At 37.0% G+C, this 19,071-nt stretch overlaps 1 protein-coding gene across 2 annotated transcripts in view; it reads right to left on the bottom strand.

Annotated features, from left to right (window-relative positions):
* B3GAT2 (beta-1,3-glucuronyltransferase 2) overlaps window positions 1-19,071 on the bottom strand; it is a 185,501-nt gene that overhangs the window by 115,746 nt on the left and 50,684 nt on the right. The gene's annotated exons all lie outside the window — the stretch shown is intronic.

Below are 19,071 nucleotides of genomic sequence, written 5' to 3'. Positions count from 1 at the left end.
AGGTGGATGGACCTGGAGTCTGTCATACAGAGTGAAGTAAGTCAGAAGGAGAAAAACAAATACCGTATGCTAACACATACATATGGACTCTAAGGGAAAAAAATGTCATGAAGAGATTAGTGGTAGGACGGGAATAAAACACAGACTTACTCGAGCATGGTCTTGAGGATATGGGGAGGGGGAAGGGTGGGCTGTGACGAAGTGAGAGAGTGGCAGGGACATATATACACTATCAAATGTAAATTAGATAGCTAGTGGGAAGCTGCTGCATAGCACAGGGAGACCACCTCTGTGCTTTGTGACCACTTAGAGGGGTGGGATAGGGAGGGTGGGAGAGAGGGTGATGCAAGAGGGAAGAGATATGGGAACATATGTATATGTATAACTGATTCAGTTTGTTGTAAAGGAAAAACTAACACACTATTGTAAAACAGTTATACTCCAATAAAGATGTTAAAAAAAAATAAAATAAAATAAAGTGATGAAGGAAAAACACCTACAACCAAGATTACTCTACCCAGCAAGGATCTCATTCAGATTTGATGGAGAAATTAAAACCTTTACAGACAAGCAAAAGCTGAGAGAGTTCAGCACCACCAAACCAGCTCTACAACAAAGCCTAAAGGAACTTCTCTAGGCAAGAAACACAAGAGAAGGAAAAGACCTACAAGAACAACCTGAAACAATTAAGTAAATGGTAATAGGGACATACATATCGATAATTACCTTAAATGTAAATGGATTAAATGCTCCCACCAAAAGACACAGACTGGCTGAATGGATACAAAAACAAGACCCATATATATGCTGTCTACAAGAGACCCACTTCAGACCTAGGGACACATACAGACTGAAAGTAAGGGGATGGAAAAAGATATTCCATGCAAATGGAAATCAGAAGAAAGCTGGAGTAGCAATTCTCATATCACAGAAAATAGACTTTAAAATAAAGACTATTACAAGAGACAAAGAGGGACACTACATAATGATCAAGGGATCGATCCATGAAGAAAATATAACAATTGTAAATATTTATGCACCCAACATAGGAGCACCTCAATACATAAGGCAAATACTAACAGCCTTAAAAGGGGAAATCGACAGTAACACAATTATAGTAGGGGACTTTAACACCCCACTTTCACCAAGGGACAGGTCATCCAAAATGAAAATAAATAAGGAAACACAAGCTTTAAATGATACATTACACAAGATGGACTTAATTGATATTTATAGGACATTCCATCCAAAAACAACAGAATACACATTTTTCTCAAGTGCTCATGGAACATTCTCCAGGATCGATCATATATTGGGGCACAAATCTAGCCTTGGCAAATTTAAGAAAACTGAAATCGTATCAAGTATCTTTTCCGACCACAACGCTATGAAACTAGATATCAATTACAGGAAAAGATCTGTAAAAAATACAAACACATGGAGGCTAAACAATACACTACTTAATAACGAAGTGATCACTGAAGAAATCAAAGAGGAAATCAAAAAATACTTAGAAACAAATGACAATGGAGACACGACGACCCAAAACCTATGGGATACAGCAAAAGCAGTTCTAAGAGGCAAGTTTATAGCAATACAATCATACCTTAAGAAACAGGAAACATCTCGAATAAACAACCTAACTTTGCACTTAAAGCAATTAGAGAAAGAAGAACAAAAAAAACCCCCAAATTTAGCAGAAGGAAAGAAATCATAAAGATCAGATCAGAAATAAATGAAAAAGAAGTGAAGGAAACAATAGCAAAGATCAATAAAACTAAAAGCTGGTTCTTTGAGAAGATAAATAAAATTGATAAACCATTAGCCAGACTCATCAAGAATAAAAGGGAGAAGACTCAAATCAATAGAATTAGAAATGATAAAGGAGATGTAACAACTGACACTGCAGAAATACAAAAGATTATTAGAGATTACTACAAGCAACTGTATGCCAAGAAAATGGACAACCTGGAAGAAATGGACAAATTCTTAGAAATGCACAACCTGCCGAGACTGAACCAGGAAGAAATAGAAAATATGAACAGACCAATCACAAGCACTGAAATTGAAACTGTGATTAAAAATCTTCCAGCAAACAAAAGCCCAGGACCAGATGGCTTCACAGGCGAATTCTATCAAACATTTAGAGAAGAGCTAACACCTATCCTTCTCAAACTCTTCCAAAAGAGAGCAGAGGGAGGAACACTCCCAAACTCATTCTACGAGGCCACCATCACTCTGATACCAAAACCAGACAAAGACGTCACAAAGAAAGAAAACTACAGGCCAATATCACTGATGAACATAGATGCAAAAATCCTCAACAAAATATTAGCAAACAGAATCCAACAGCACATTAAAAGGATCATATACCATGATCAAGTGGGGTTTATCCCAGGAATGCAAGGATTCTTCAATATACGCAAATCAATCAACGTGATACACCATATCAACAAACTGAAGGAGAAAAACCATATGATCATCTCAATAGATGCAGAGAAAGCTTTTGACAAAATTCAACACCCATTTATGATAAAAACCCTGCAGAAAGCAGGCATACAGGGAACTTTCCTCAACATAATAAAGGCCATATATGACAAACCCACAGCTAGCATCGTTCTCAATGGTGAAAAACTGAAACCATTTCCACTAAGATCAGGAACAAGACAACGTTGCCCACTCTCACCACTCTTATTCAACATAGTTTTGGAAGTTCTAGCCACAGCAGTCAGAGAAGAAAATGAAATAAAAGGAATCCAAATAGGAAAAGAAGAAGTAAAGCTGTCACTGTTTGCAGATGACATGATACTATACATAGAGAATCCTAAGGATGCTACCAGAAAACTACTAGAGCTAATCAATGAATTTGGTAAAGTTGCACGATACAAAATTAATGCACAGAAATCTCTGGCATTCTTATACACTAATGATGAAAAATCTGAGAGTGAAATTAAGAAAACACTACCATTTACCACTGCAACAAAAAGAATAAAATATCCAGGAATAAACCTACCTAAGGAGACAAAAGACTTGTATGCAGAAAACTATAAGACACTGATGAAAGAAATTAAAGATGATACAAATAGGTGGAGAAATATACCATGTTCTTGGATTGGAAGAATCAACATTGTGAAAATGACTATACTACCCAAAGCAATCTACCGATTCAATGCAATCCCTATCAAATTACCACTGGCATTTTTTACAGAACTAGAACAAAAAATTTCACAATTTGTATGGAAACACAAAAGACCCCGAATAGCCAAAGCAATCTTGAGAACGAGAAATGGAGCTGGAGGAATTAGGCTCCCTGACTTCAGACCCTACTACAAGGCCACAGTAATCAAGACAGTATGGTACTGGCACAAAAACAGAAATATAGATCAATGGAACAGGATAGAGAGCCCAGAGATAAACCCACACACATATGGTCACCTTATCTTTGATAAAGGAGGGAAGGATATACAGTGGAGAAAAGACAGCCTCTTCAATAAGTGGTGCTGGGAAAACTGGACAGCTACATGTAAAAGTATGAAATTAGAACACTCCCTAACACCACACACAAAAATAAACTCAAAATGGGTTAAAGACCTAAATGTAAGGCCAGACACTATCAAACTCTCAGAGGAAAACATAGGCAGAACACTCTACGACATAAATCACAGCAAGATCCTTTTTGACCCATCTCCTAGAGAAATGGAAATAAAAACACAAATAAACAAATGGGACCTAATGAAACTTAAAAGCTTTTGCACAGCAAAGGATACCATAAACAAGACCAAAAGACAACCCTCAGAATGGGAGAAAATATTTGCAAATGAAGCAACTGACAAAGGATTAATTTCCAAAATTTATAAGCAACTCATGCAGCTCAATAACAAAAAAACAAACAACCCAATCCAAAAATGGGCAGAAGAACTAAATAGACATTTCTCCAAAGAAGATATACAGATTGCTAACAAACACATGAAAGAATGCTCAACCTCATTAATCATTAGAGAAATGCAAATCAAAACTACAATGAGATATCATCTCACACCGGTCAGATTGGCCATCATCAAAAACTCTAGAAACAATAGATGCTGGAGAGGGTGTGGAGAAAAGGGAACCCTCTTGCACTGCTGGTGGGAATGTAAATTGATACAGCCGCTATGGAGAACAGTATGGAGGTTCCTTAAAAAACTACAAATAGACCTACCATACGACCCAGCAATCCCACTACTGGGCATATACCCTGAGAAAACCATAATTCAGAAAGACTCATGTACCAAAATGTTCATTGCAGCTCTATTTACAATAGCCAGGACATGGAAGCAACCTAAGTGTCCATCAACAGATGAATGGATAAAGAAGATGTGGCACATATATACAATGGAATATTACTCAGCCATAAAAAGAAATGAAACTGAGTTATTTATAATGAGGTGGATGGACCTGGAGTCTGTCATACAGAGTGAAGTAAGTCAGAAGGAGAAAAACAAATACCGTATGCTAACACATACATATGGACTCTAAGGGAAAAAAATGTCATGAAGAGATTAGTGGTAGGACGGGAATAAAACACAGACTTACTCGAGCATGGTCTTGAGGATATGGGGAGGGGGAAGGGTGGGCTGTGACGAAGTGAGAGAGTGGCAGGGACATATATACACTATCAAATGTAAATTAGATAGCTAGTGGGAAGCTGCTGCATAGCACAGGGAGACCACCTCTGTGCTTTGTGACCACTTAGAGGGGTGGGATAGGGAGGGTGGGAGAGAGGGTGATGCAAGAGGGAAGAGATATGGGAACATATGTATATGTATAACTGATTCAGTTTGTTGTAAAGGAAAAACTAACACACTATTGTAAAACAGTTATACTCCAATAAAGATGTTAAAAAAAAATAAAATAAAATAAAGTGATGAAGGAAAAACACCTACAACCAAGATTACTCTACCCAGCAAGGATCTCATTCAGATTTGATGGAGAAATTAAAACCTTTACAGACAAGCAAAAGCTGAGAGAGTTCAGCACCACCAAACCAGCTCTACAACAAAGCCTAAAGGAACTTCTCTAGGCAAGAAACACAAGAGAAGGAAAAGACCTACAAGAACAACCTGAAACAATTAAGTAAATGGTAATAGGGACATACATATCGATAATTACCTTAAATGTAAATGGATTAAATGCTCCCACCAAAAGACACAGACTGGCTGAATGGATACAAAAACAAGACCCATATATATGCTGTCTACAAGAGACCCACTTCAGACCTAGGGACACATACAGACTGAAAGTAAGGGGATGGAAAAAGATATTCCATGCAAATGGAAATCAGAAGAAAGCTGGAGTAGCAATTCTCATATCACAGAAAATAGACTTTAAAATAAAGACTATTACAAGAGACAAAGAGGGACACTACATAATGATCAAGGGATCGATCCATGAAGAAAATATAACAATTGTAAATATTTATGCACCCAACATAGGAGCACCTCAATACATAAGGCAAATACTAACAGCCTTAAAAGGGGAAATCGACAGTAACACAATTATAGTAGGGGACTTTAACACCCCACTTTCACCAAGGGACAGGTCATCCAAAATGAAAATAAATAAGGAAACACAAGCTTTAAATGATACATTACACAAGATGGACTTAATTGATATTTATAGGACATTCCATCCAAAAACAACAGAATACACATTTTTCTCAAGTGCTCATGGAACATTCTCCAGGATCGATCATATATTGGGGCACAAATCTAGCCTTGGCAAATTTAAGAAAACTGAAATCGTATCAAGTATCTTTTCCGACCACAACGCTATGAAACTAGATATCAATTACAGGAAAAGATCTGTAAAAAATACAAACACATGGAGGCTAAACAATACACTACTTAATAACGAAGTGATCACTGAAGAAATCAAAGAGGAAATCAAAAAATACTTAGAAACAAATGACAATGGAGACACGACGACCCAAAACCTATGGGATACAGCAAAAGCAGTTCTAAGAGGCAAGTTTATAGCAATACAATCATACCTTAAGAAACAGGAAACATCTCGAATAAACAACCTAACTTTGCACTTAAAGCAATTAGAGAAAGAAGAACAAAAAAAAACCCCCAAATTTAGCAGAAGGAAAGAAATCATAAAGATCAGATCAGAAATAAATGAAAAAGAAGTGAAGGAAACAATAGCAAAGATCAATAAAACTAAAAGCTGGTTCTTTGAGAAGATAAATAAAATTGATAAACCATTAGCCAGACTCATCAAGAATAAAAAGGAGAAGACTCAAATCAATAGAATTAGAAATGATAAAGGAGATGTAACAACTGACACTGCAGAAATACAAAAGATTATTAGAGATTACTACAAGCAACTGTATGCCAAGAAAATGGACAACCTGGAAGAAATGGACAAATTCTTAGAAATGCACAACCTGCCGAGACTGAACCAGGAAGAAATAGAAAATATGAACAGACCAATCACAAGCACTGAAATTGAAACTGTGATTAAAAATCTTCCAGCAAACAAAAGCCCAGGACCAGATGGCTTCACAGGCGAATTCTATCAAACATTTAGAGAAGAGCTAACACCTATCCTTCTCAAACTCTTCCAAAAGAGAGCAGAGGGAGGAACACTCCCAAACTCATTCTACGAGGCCACCATCACTCTGATACCAAAACCAGACAAAGACGTCACAAAGAAAGAAAACTACAGGCCAATATCACTGATGAACATAGATGCAAAAATCCTCAACAAAATATTAGCAAACAGAATCCAACAGCACATTAAAAGGATCATATACCATGATCAAGTGGGGTTTATCCCAGGAATGCAAGGATTCTTCAATATACGCAAATCAATCAACGTGATACACCATATCAACAAACTGAAGGAGAAAAACCATATGATCATCTCAATAGATGCAGAGAAAGCTTTTGACAAAATTCAACACCCATTTATGATAAAAACCCTGCAGAAAGCAGGCATACAGGGAACTTTCCTCAACATAATAAAGGCCATATATGACAAACCCACAGCTAGCATCGTTCTCAATGGTGAAAAACTGAAACCATTTCCACTAAGATCAGGAACAAGACAACGTTGCCCACTCTCACCACTCTTATTCAACATAGTTTTGGAAGTTCTAGCCACAGCAGTCAGAGAAGAAAATGAAATAAAAGGAATCCAAATAGGAAAAGAAGAAGTAAAGCTGTCACTGTTTGCAGATGACATGATACTATACATAGAGAATCCTAAGGATGCTACCAGAAAACTACTAGAGCTAATCAATGAATTTGGTAAAGTTGCAGGATACAAAATTAATGCACAGAAATCTCTGGCATTCTTATACACTAATGATGAAAAATCTGAGAGTGAAATTAAGAAAACACTACCATTTACCACTGCAACAAAAAGAATAAAATATCCAGGAATAAACCTACCTAAGGAGACAAAAGACTTGTATGCAGAAAACTATAAGACACTGATGAAAGAAATTAAAGATGATACAAATAGGTGGAGAAATATACCATGTTCTTGGATTGGAAGAATCAACATTGTGAAAATGACTATACTACCCAAAGCAATCTACCGATTCAATGCAATCCCTATCAAATTACCACTGGCATTTTTTACAGAACTAGAACAAAAAATTTCACAATTTGTATGGAAACACAAAAGACCCCGAATAGCCAAAGCAATCTTGAGAACGAGAAATGGAGCTGGAGGAATTAGGCTCCCTGACTTCAGACCCTACTACAAGGCCACAGTAATCAAGACAGTATGGTACTGGCACAAAAACAGAAATATAGATCAATGGAACAGGATAGAGAGCCCAGAGATAAACCCACACACATATGGTCACCTTATCTTTGATAAAGGAGGGAAGGATATACAGTGGAGAAAAGACAGCCTCTTCAATAAGTGGTGCTGGGAAAACTGGACAGCTACATGTAAAAGTATGAAATTAGAACACTCCCTAACACCACACACAAAAATAAACTCAAAATGGGTTAAAGACCTAAATGTAAGGCCAGACACTATCAAACTCTCAGAGGAAAACATAGGCAGAACACTCTACGACATAAATCACAGCAAGATCCTTTTTGACCCATCTCCTAGAGAAATGGAAATAAAAACACAAATAAACAAATGGGACCTAATGAAACTTAAAAGCTTTTGCACAGCAAAGGATACCATAAACAAGACCAAAAGACAACCCTCAGAATGGGAGAAAATATTTGCAAATGAAGCAACTGACAAAGGATTAATTTCCAAAATTTATAAGCAACTCATGCAGCTCAATAACAAAAAAACAAACAACCCAATCCAAAAATGGGCAGAAGAACTAAATAGACATTTCTCCAAAGAAGATATACAGATTGCTAACAAACACATGAAAGAATGCTCAACCTCATTAATCATTAGAGAAATGCAAATCAAAACTACAATGAGATATCATCTCACACCGGTCAGATTGGCCATCATCAAAAACTCTAGAAACAATAGATGCTGGAGAGGGTGTGGAGAAAAGGGAACCCTCTTGCACTGCTGGTGGGAATGTAAATTGATACAGCCGCTATGGAGAACAGTATGGAGGTTCCTTAAAAAACTACAAATAGACCTACCATACGACCCAGCAATCCCACTACTGGGCATATACCCTGAGAAAACCATAATTCAGAAAGACTCATGTACCAAAATGTTCATTGCAGCTCTATTTACAATAGCCAGGACATGGAAGCAACCTAAGTGTCCATCAACAGATGAATGGATAAAGAAGATGTGGCACATATATACAATGGAATATTACTCAGCCATAAAAAGAAATGAAACTGAGTTATTTATAATGAGGTGGATGGACCTGGAGTCTGTCATACAGAGTGAAGTAAGTCAGAAGGAGAAAAACAAATACCGTATGCTAACACATACATATGGACTCTAAGGGAAAAAAATGTCATGAAGAGATTAGTGGTAGGACGGGAATAAAACACAGACTTACTCGAGCATGGTCTTGAGGATATGGGGAGGGGGAAGGGTGGGCTGTGACGAAGTGAGAGAGTGGCAGGGACATATATACACTATCAAATGTAAATTAGATAGCTAGTGGGAAGCTGCTGCATAGCACAGGGAGACCACCTCTGTGCTTTGTGACCACTTAGAGGGGTGGGATAGGGAGGGTGGGAGAGAGGGTGATGCAAGAGGGAAGAGATATGGGAACATATGTATATGTATAACTGATTCAGTTTGTTGTAAAGGAAAAACTAACACACTATTGTAAAACAGTTATACTCCAATAAAGATGTTAAAAAAAAATAAAATAAAATAAAGTGATGAAGGAAAAACACCTACAACCAAGATTACTCTACCCAGCAAGGATCTCATTCAGATTTGATGGAGAAATTAAAACCTTTACAGACAAGCAAAAGCTGAGAGAGTTCAGCACCACCAAACCAGCTCTACAACAAAGCCTAAAGGAACTTCTCTAGGCAAGAAACACAAGAGAAGGAAAAGACCTACAAGAACAACCTGAAACAATTAAGTAAATGGTAATAGGGACATACATATCGATAATTACCTTAAATGTAAATGGATTAAATGCTCCCACCAAAAGACACAGACTGGCTGAATGGATACAAAAACAAGACCCATATATATGCTGTCTACAAGAGACCCACTTCAGACCTAGGGACACATACAGACTGAAAGTAAGGGGATGGAAAAAGATATTCCATGCAAATGGAAATCAGAAGAAAGCTGGAGTAGCAATTCTCATATCACAGAAAATAGACTTTAAAATAAAGACTATTACAAGAGACAAAGAGGGACACTACATAATGATCAAGGGATCGATCCATGAAGAAAATATAACAATTGTAAATATTTATGCACCCAACATAGGAGCACCTCAATACATAAGGCAAATACTAACAGCCTTAAAAGGGGAAATCGACAGTAACACAATTATAGTAGGGGACTTTAACACCCCACTTTCACCAAGGGACAGGTCATCCAAAATGAAAATAAATAAGGAAACACAAGCTTTAAATGATACATTACACAAGATGGACTTAATTGATATTTATAGGACATTCCATCCAAAAACAACAGAATACACATTTTTCTCAAGTGCTCATGGAACATTCTCCAGGATCGATCATATATTGGGGCACAAATCTAGCCTTGGCAAATTTAAGAAAACTGAAATCGTATCAAGTATCTTTTCCGACCACAACGCTATGAAACTAGATATCAATTACAGGAAAAGATCTGTAAAAAATACAAACACATGGAGGCTAAACAATACACTACTTAATAACGAAGTGATCACTGAAGAAATCAAAGAGGAAATCAAAAAATACTTAGAAACAAATGACAATGGAGACACGACGACCCAAAACCTATGGGATACAGCAAAAGCAGTTCTAAGAGGCAAGTTTATAGCAATACAATCATACCTTAAGAAACAGGAAACATCTCGAATAAACAACCTAACTTTGCACTTAAAGCAATTAGAGAAAGAAGAACAAAAAAAAACCCCCAAATTTAGCAGAAGGAAAGAAATCATAAAGATCAGATCAGAAATAAATGAAAAAGAAGTGAAGGAAACAATAGCAAAGATCAATAAAACTAAAAGCTGGTTCTTTGAGAAGATAAATAAAATTGATAAACCATTAGCCAGACTCATCAAGAATAAAAAGGAGAAGACTCAAATCAATAGAATTAGAAATGATAAAGGAGATGTAACAACTGACACTGCAGAAATACAAAAGATTATTAGAGATTACTACAAGCAACTGTATGCCAAGAAAATGGACAACCTGGAAGAAATGGACAAATTCTTAGAAATGCACAACCTGCCGAGACTGAACCAGGAAGAAATAGAAAATATGAACAGACCAATCACAAGCACTGAAATTGAAACTGTGATTAAAAATCTTCCAGCAAACAAAAGCCCAGGACCAGATGGCTTCACAGGCGAATTCTATCAAACATTTAGAGAAGAGCTAACACCTATCCTTCTCAAACTCTTCCAAAAGAGAGCAGAGGGAGGAACACTCCCAAACTCATTCTACGAGGCCACCATCACTCTGATACCAAAACCAGACAAAGACGTCACAAAGAAAGAAAACTACAGGCCAATATCACTGATGAACATAGATGCAAAAATCCTCAACAAAATATTAGCAAACAGAATCCAACAGCACATTAAAAGGATCATATACCATGATCAAGTGGGGTTTATCCCAGGAATGCAAGGATTCTTCAATATACGCAAATCAATCAACGTGATACACCATATCAACAAACTGAAGGAGAAAAACCATATGATCATCTCAATAGATGCAGAGAAAGCTTTTGACAAAATTCAACACCCATTTATGATAAAAACCCTGCAGAAAGCAGGCATACAGGGAACTTTCCTCAACATAATAAAGGCCATATATGACAAACCCACAGCTAGCATCGTTCTCAATGGTGAAAAACTGAAACCATTTCCACTAAGATCAGGAACAAGACAACGTTGCCCACTCTCACCACTCTTATTCAACATAGTTTTGGAAGTTCTAGCCACAGCAGTCAGAGAAGAAAATGAAATAAAAGGAATCCAAATAGGAAAAGAAGAAGTAAAGCTGTCACTGTTTGCAGATGACATGATACTATACATAGAGAATCCTAAGGATGCTACCAGAAAACTACTAGAGCTAATCAATGAATTTGGTAAAGTTGCAGGATACAAAATTAATGCACAGAAATCTCTGGCATTCTTATACACTAATGATGAAAAATCTGAGAGTGAAATTAAGAAAACACTACCATTTACCACTGCAACAAAAAGAATAAAATATCCAGGAATAAACCTACCTAAGGAGACAAAAGACTTGTATGCAGAAAACTATAAGACACTGATGAAAGAAATTAAAGATGATACAAATAGGTGGAGAAATATACCATGTTCTTGGATTGGAAGAATCAACATTGTGAAAATGACTATACTACCCAAAGCAATCTACCGATTCAATGCAATCCCTATCAAATTACCACTGGCATTTTTTACAGAACTAGAACAAAAAATTTCACAATTTGTATGGAAACACAAAAGACCCCGAATAGCCAAAGCAATCTTGAGAACGAGAAATGGAGCTGGAGGAATTAGGCTCCCTGACTTCAGACCCTACTACAAGGCCACAGTAATCAAGACAGTATGGTACTGGCACAAAAACAGAAATATAGATCAATGGAACAGGATAGAGAGCCCAGAGATAAACCCACACACATATGGTCACCTTATCTTTGATAAAGGAGGGAAGGATATACAGTGGAGAAAAGACAGCCTCTTCAATAAGTGGTGCTGGGAAAACTGGACAGCTACATGTAAAAGTATGAAATTAGAACACTCCCTAACACCACACACAAAAATAAACTCAAAATGGGTTAAAGACCTAAATGTAAGGCCAGACACTATCAAACTCTCAGAGGAAAACATAGGCAGAACACTCTACGACATAAATCACAGCAAGATCCTTTTTGACCCATCTCCTAGAGAAATGGAAATAAAAACACAAATAAACAAATGGGACCTAATGAAACTTAAAAGCTTTTGCACAGCAAAGGATACCATAAACAAGACCAAAAGACAACCCTCAGAATGGGAGAAAATATTTGCAAATGAAGCAACTGACAAAGGATTAATTTCCAAAATTTATAAGCAACTCATGCAGCTCAATAACAAAAAAACAAACAACCCAATCCAAAAATGGGCAGAAGAACTAAATAGACATTTCTCCAAAGAAGATATACAGATTGCTAACAAACACATGAAAGAATGCTCAACCTCATTAATCATTAGAGAAATGCAAATCAAAACTACAATGAGATATCATCTCACACCGGTCAGATTGGCCATCATCAAAAACTCTAGAAACAATAGATGCTGGAGAGGGTGTGGAGAAAAGGGAACCCTCTTGCACTGCTGGTGGGAATGTAAATTGATACAGCCGCTATGGAGAACAGTATGGAGGTTCCTTAAAAAACTACAAATAGACCTACCATACGACCCAGCAATCCCACTACTGGGCATATACCCTGAGAAAACCATAATTCAGAAAGACTCATGTACCAAAATGTTCATTGCAGCTCTATTTACAATAGCCAGGACATGGAAGCAACCTAAGTGTCCATCAACAGATGAATGGATAAAGAAGATGTGGCACATATATACAATGGAATATTACTCAGCCATAAAAAGAAATGAAACTGAGTTATTTATAATGAGGTGGATGGACCTGGAGTCTGTCATACAGAGTGAAGTAAGTCAGAAGGAGAAAAACAAATACCGTATGCTAACACATACATATGGACTCTAAGGGAAAAAAATGTCATGAAGAGATTAGTGGTAGGACGGGAATAAAACACAGACTTACTCGAGCATGGTCTTGAGGATATGGGGAGGGGGAAGGGTGGGCTGTGACGAAGTGAGAGAGTGGCAGGGACATATATACACTATCAAATGTAAATTAGATAGCTAGTGGGAAGCTGCTGCATAGCACAGGGAGACCACCTCTGTGCTTTGTGACCACTTAGAGGGGTGGGATAGGGAGGGTGGGAGAGAGGGTGATGCAAGAGGGAAGAGATATGGGAACATATGTATATGTATAACTGATTCAGTTTGTTGTAAAGGAAAAACTAACACACTATTGTAAAACAGTTATACTCCAATAAAGATGTTAAAAAAAAATAAAATAAAATAAAGTGATGAAGGAAAAACACCTACAACCAAGATTACTCTACCCAGCAAGGATCTCATTCAGATTTGATGGAGAAATTAAAACCTTTACAGACAAGCAAAAGCTGAGAGAGTTCAGCACCACCAAACCAGCTCTACAACAAAGCCTAAAGGAACTTCTCTAGGCAAGAAACACAAGAGAAGGAAAAGACCTACAAGAACAACCTGAAACAATTAAGTAAATGGTAATAGGGACATACATATCGATAATTACCTTAAATGTAAATGGATTAAATGCTCCCACCAAAAGACACAGACTGGCTGAATGGATACAAAAACAAGACCCATATATATGCTGTCTACAAGAGACCCACTTCAGACCTAGGGACACATACAGACTGAAAGTAAGGGGATGGAAAAAGATATTCCATGCAAATGGAAATCAGAAGAAAGCTGGAGTAGCAATTCTCATATCACAGAAAATAGACTTTAAAATAAAGACTATTACAAGAGACAAAGAGGGACACTACATAATGATCAAGGGATCGATCCATGAAGAAAATATAACAATTGTAAATATTTATGCACCCAACATAGGAGCACCTCAATACATAAGGCAAATACTAACAGCCTTAAAAGGGGAAATCGACAGTAACACAATTATAGTAGGGGACTTTAACACCCCACTTTCACCAAGGGACAGGTCATCCAAAATGAAAATAAATAAGGAAACACAAGCTTTAAATGATACATTACACAAGATGGACTTAATTGATATTTATAGGACATTCCATCCAAAAACAACAGAATACACATTTTTCTCAAGTGCTCATGGAACATTCTCCAGGATCGATCATATATTGGGGCACAAATCTAGCCTTGGCAAATTTAAGAAAACTGAAATCGTATCAAGTATCTTTTCCGACCACAACGCTATGAAACTAGATATCAATTACAGGAAAAGATCTGTAAAAAATACAAACACATGGAGGCTAAACAATACACTACTTAATAACGAAGTGATCACTGAAGAAATCAAAGAGGAAATCAAAAAATACTTAGAAACAAATGACAATGGAGACACGACGACCCAAAACCTATGGGATACAGCAAAAGCAGTTCTAAGAGGCAAGTTTATAGCAATACAATCATACCTTAAGAAACAGGAAACATCTCGAATAAACAACCTAACTTTGCACTTAAAGCAATTAGAGAAAGAAGAACAAAAAAAAACCCCCAAATTTAGCAGAAGGAAAGAAATCATAAAGATCAGATCAGAAATAAATGAAAAAGAAGTGAAGGAAACAATAGCAAAGATCAATAAAACTAAAAGCTGGTTCTTTGAGAAGATAAATAAAATTGATAAACCATTAGCCAGACTCATCAAGAATAAAAAGGAGAAGACTCAAATCAATAGAATTAGAAATGATAAAGGAGATGTAACAACTGACACTGCAGAAATACAAAAGATTATTAGAGATTACTACAAGCAACTGTATGCCAAGAAAATGGACAACCTGGAAGAAATGGACAAATTCTTAGAAATGCACAACCTGCCGAGACTGAACCAGGAAGAAATAGAAAATATGAACAGACCAATCACAAGCACTGAAATTGAAACTGTGATTAAAAATCTTCCAGCAAACAAAAGCCCAGGACCAGATGGCTTCACAGGCGAATTCTATCAAACATTTAGAGAAGAGCTAACACCTATCCTTCTCAAACTCTTCCAAAAGAGAGCAGAGGGAGGAACACTCCCAAACTCATTCTACGAGGCCACCATCACTCTGATACCAAAACCAGACAAAGACGTCACAAAGAAAGAAAACTACAGGCCAATATCACTGATGAACATAGATGCAAAAATCCTCAACAAAATATTAGCAAACAGAATCCAACAGCACATTAAAAGGATCATATACCATGATCAAGTGGGGTTTATCCCAGGAATGCAAGGATTCTTCAATATACGCAAATCAATCAACGTGATACACCATATCAACAAACTGAAGGAGAAAAACCATATGATCATCTCAATAGATGCAGAGAAAGCTTTTGACAAAATTCAACACCCATTTATGATAAAAACCCTGCAGAAAGCAGGCATACAGGGAACTTTCCTCAACATAATAAAGGCCATATATGACAAACCCACAGCTAGCATCGTTCTCAATGGTGAAAAACTGAAACCATTTCCACTAAGATCAGGAACAAGACAACGTTGCCCACTCTCACCACTCTTATTCAACATAGTTTTGGAAGTTCTAGCCACAGCAGTCAGAGAAGAAAATGAAATAAAAGGAATCCAAATAGGAAAAGAAGAAGTAAAGCTGTCACTGTTTGCAGATGACATGATACTATACATAGAGAATCCTAAGGATGCTACCAGAAAACTACTAGAGCTAATCAATGAATTTGGTAAAGTTGCAGGATACAAAATTAATGCACAGAAATCTCTGGCATTCTTATACACTAATGATGAAAAATCTGAGAGTGAAATTAAGAAAACACTACCATTTACCACTGCAACAAAAAGAATAAAATATCCAGGAATAAACCTACCTAAGGAGACAAAAGACTTGTATGCAGAAAACTATAAGACACTGATGAAAGAAATTAAAGATGATACAAATAGGTGGAGAAATATACCATGTTCTTGGATTGGAAGAATCAACATTGTGAAAATGACTATACTACCCAAAGCAATCTACCGATTCAATGCAATCCCTATCAAATTACCACTGGCATTTTTTACAGAACTAGAACAAAAAATTTCACAATTTGTATGGAAACACAAAAGACCCCGAATAGCCAAAGCAATCTTGAGAACGAGAAATGGAGCTGGAGGAATTAGGCTCCCTGACTTCAGACCCTACTACAAGGCCACAGTAATCAAGACAGTATGGTACTGGCACAAAAACAGAAATATAGATCAATGGAACAGGATAGAGAGCCCAGAGATAAACCCACACACATATGGTCACCTTATCTTTGATAAAGGAGGGAAGGATATACAGTGGAGAAAAGACAGCCTCTTCAATAAGTGGTGCTGGGAAAACTGGACAGCTACATGTAAAAGTATGAAATTAGAACACTCCCTAACACCACACACAAAAATAAACTCAAAATGGGTTAAAGACCTAAATGTAAGGCCAGACACTATCAAACTCTCAGAGGAAAACATAGGCAGAACACTCTACGACATAAATCACAGCAAGATCCTTTTTGACCCATCTCCTAGAGAAATGGAAATAAAAACACAAATAAACAAATGGGACCTAATGAAACTTAAAAGCTTTTGCACAGCAAAGGATACCATAAACAAGACCAAAAGACAACCCTCAGAATGGGAGAAAATATTTGCAAATGAAGCAACTGACAAAGGATTAATTTCCAAAATTTATAAGCAACTCATGCAGCTCAATAACAAAAAAACAAACAACCCAATCCAAAAATGGGCAGAAGAACTAAATAGACATTTCTCCAAAGAAGATATACAGATTGCTAACAAACACATGAAAGAATGCTCAACCTCATTAATCATTAGAGAAATGCAAATCAAAACTACAATGAGATATCATCTCACACCGGTCAGATTGGCCATCATCAAAAACTCTAGAAACAATAGATGCTGGAGAGGGTGTGGAGAAAAGGGAACCCTCTTGCACTGCTGGTGGGAATGTAAATTGATACAGCCGCTATGGAGAACAGTATGGAGGTTCCTTAAAAAACTACAAATAGACCTACCATACGACCCAGCAATCCCACTACTGGGCATATACCCTGAGAAAACCATAATTCAGAAAGACTCATGTACCAAAATGTTCATTGCAGCTCTATTTACAATAGCCAGGACATGGAAGCAACCTAAGTGTCCATCAACAGATGAATGGATAAAGAAGATGTGGCACATATATACAATGGAATATTACTCAGCCATAAAAAGAAATGAAACTGAGTTATTTATAATGAGGTGGATGGACCTGGAGTCTGTCATACAGAGTGAAGTAAGTCAGAAGGAGAAAAACAAATACCGTATGCTAACACATACATATGGACTCTAAGGGAAAAAAATGTCATGAAGAGATTAGTGGTAGGACGGGAATAAAACACAGACTTACTCGAGCATGGTCTTGAGGATATGGGGAGGGGGAAGGGTGGGCTGTGACGAAGTGAGAGAGTGGCAGGGACATATATACACTATCAAATGTAAATTAGATAGCTAGTGGGAAGCTGCTGCATAGCACAGGGAGACCACCTCTGTGCTTTGTGACCACTTAGAGGGGTGGGATAGGGAGGGTGGGAGAGAGGGTGATGCAAGAGGGAAGAGATATGGGAACATATGTATATGTATAACTGATTCAGTTTGTTGTAAAGGAAAAACTAACACACTATTGTAAAACAGTTATACTCCAATAAAGATGTTAAAAAAAAATAAAATAAAATAAAGTGATGAAGGAAAAACACCTACAACCAAGATTACTCTACCCAGCAAGGATCTCATTCAGATTTGATGGAGAAATTAAAACCTTTACAGACAAGCAAAAGCTGAGAGAGTTCAGCACCACCAAACCAGCTCTACAACAAAGCCTAAAGGAACTTCTCTAGGCAAGAAACACAAGAGAAGGAAAAGACCTACAAGAACAACCTGAAACAATTAAGTAAATGGTAATAGGGACATACATATCGATAATTACCTTAAATGTAAATGGATTAAATGCTCCCACCAAAAGACACAGACTGGCTGAATGGATACAAAAACAAGACCCATATATATGCTGTCTACAAGAGACCCACTTCAGACCTAGGGACACATACAGACTGAAAGTAAGGGGATGGAAAAAGATATTCCATGCAAATGGAAATCAGAAGAAAGCTGGAGTAGCAATTCTCATATCACAGAAAATAGACTTTAAAATAAAGACTATTACAAGAGACAAAGAGGGACACTACATAATGATCAAGGGATCGATCCATGAAGAAAATATAACAATTGTAAATATTTATGCACCCAACATAGGAGCACCTCAATACATAAGGCAAATACTAACAGCCTTAAAAGGGGAAATCGACAGTAACACAATTATAGTAGGGGACTTTAACACCCCACTTTCACCAAGGGACAGGTCATCCAAAATGAAAATAAATAAGGAAACACAAGCTTTAAATGATACATTACACAAGATGGACTTAATTGATATTTATAGGACATTCCATCCAAAAAACAACAGAATACACATTTTTCTCAAGTGCTCATGGAACATTCTCCAGGATCGATCATATATTGGGGCACAAATCTAGCCTTGGCAAAATTTAAGAAAACTGAAATCGTATCAAGTATCTTTTCCGAC

This window comes from Kogia breviceps, chromosome 13, assembly GCF_026419965.1.
Source record: "Kogia breviceps isolate mKogBre1 chromosome 13, mKogBre1 haplotype 1, whole genome shotgun sequence".
NCBI classification, from domain to species: Eukaryota; Metazoa; Chordata; class Mammalia; order Artiodactyla; family Physeteridae; genus Kogia; species Kogia breviceps.
Note: the sequence above shows the minus strand (reverse complement) of the source record. Positions and strands in the feature narration are given on the sequence as shown.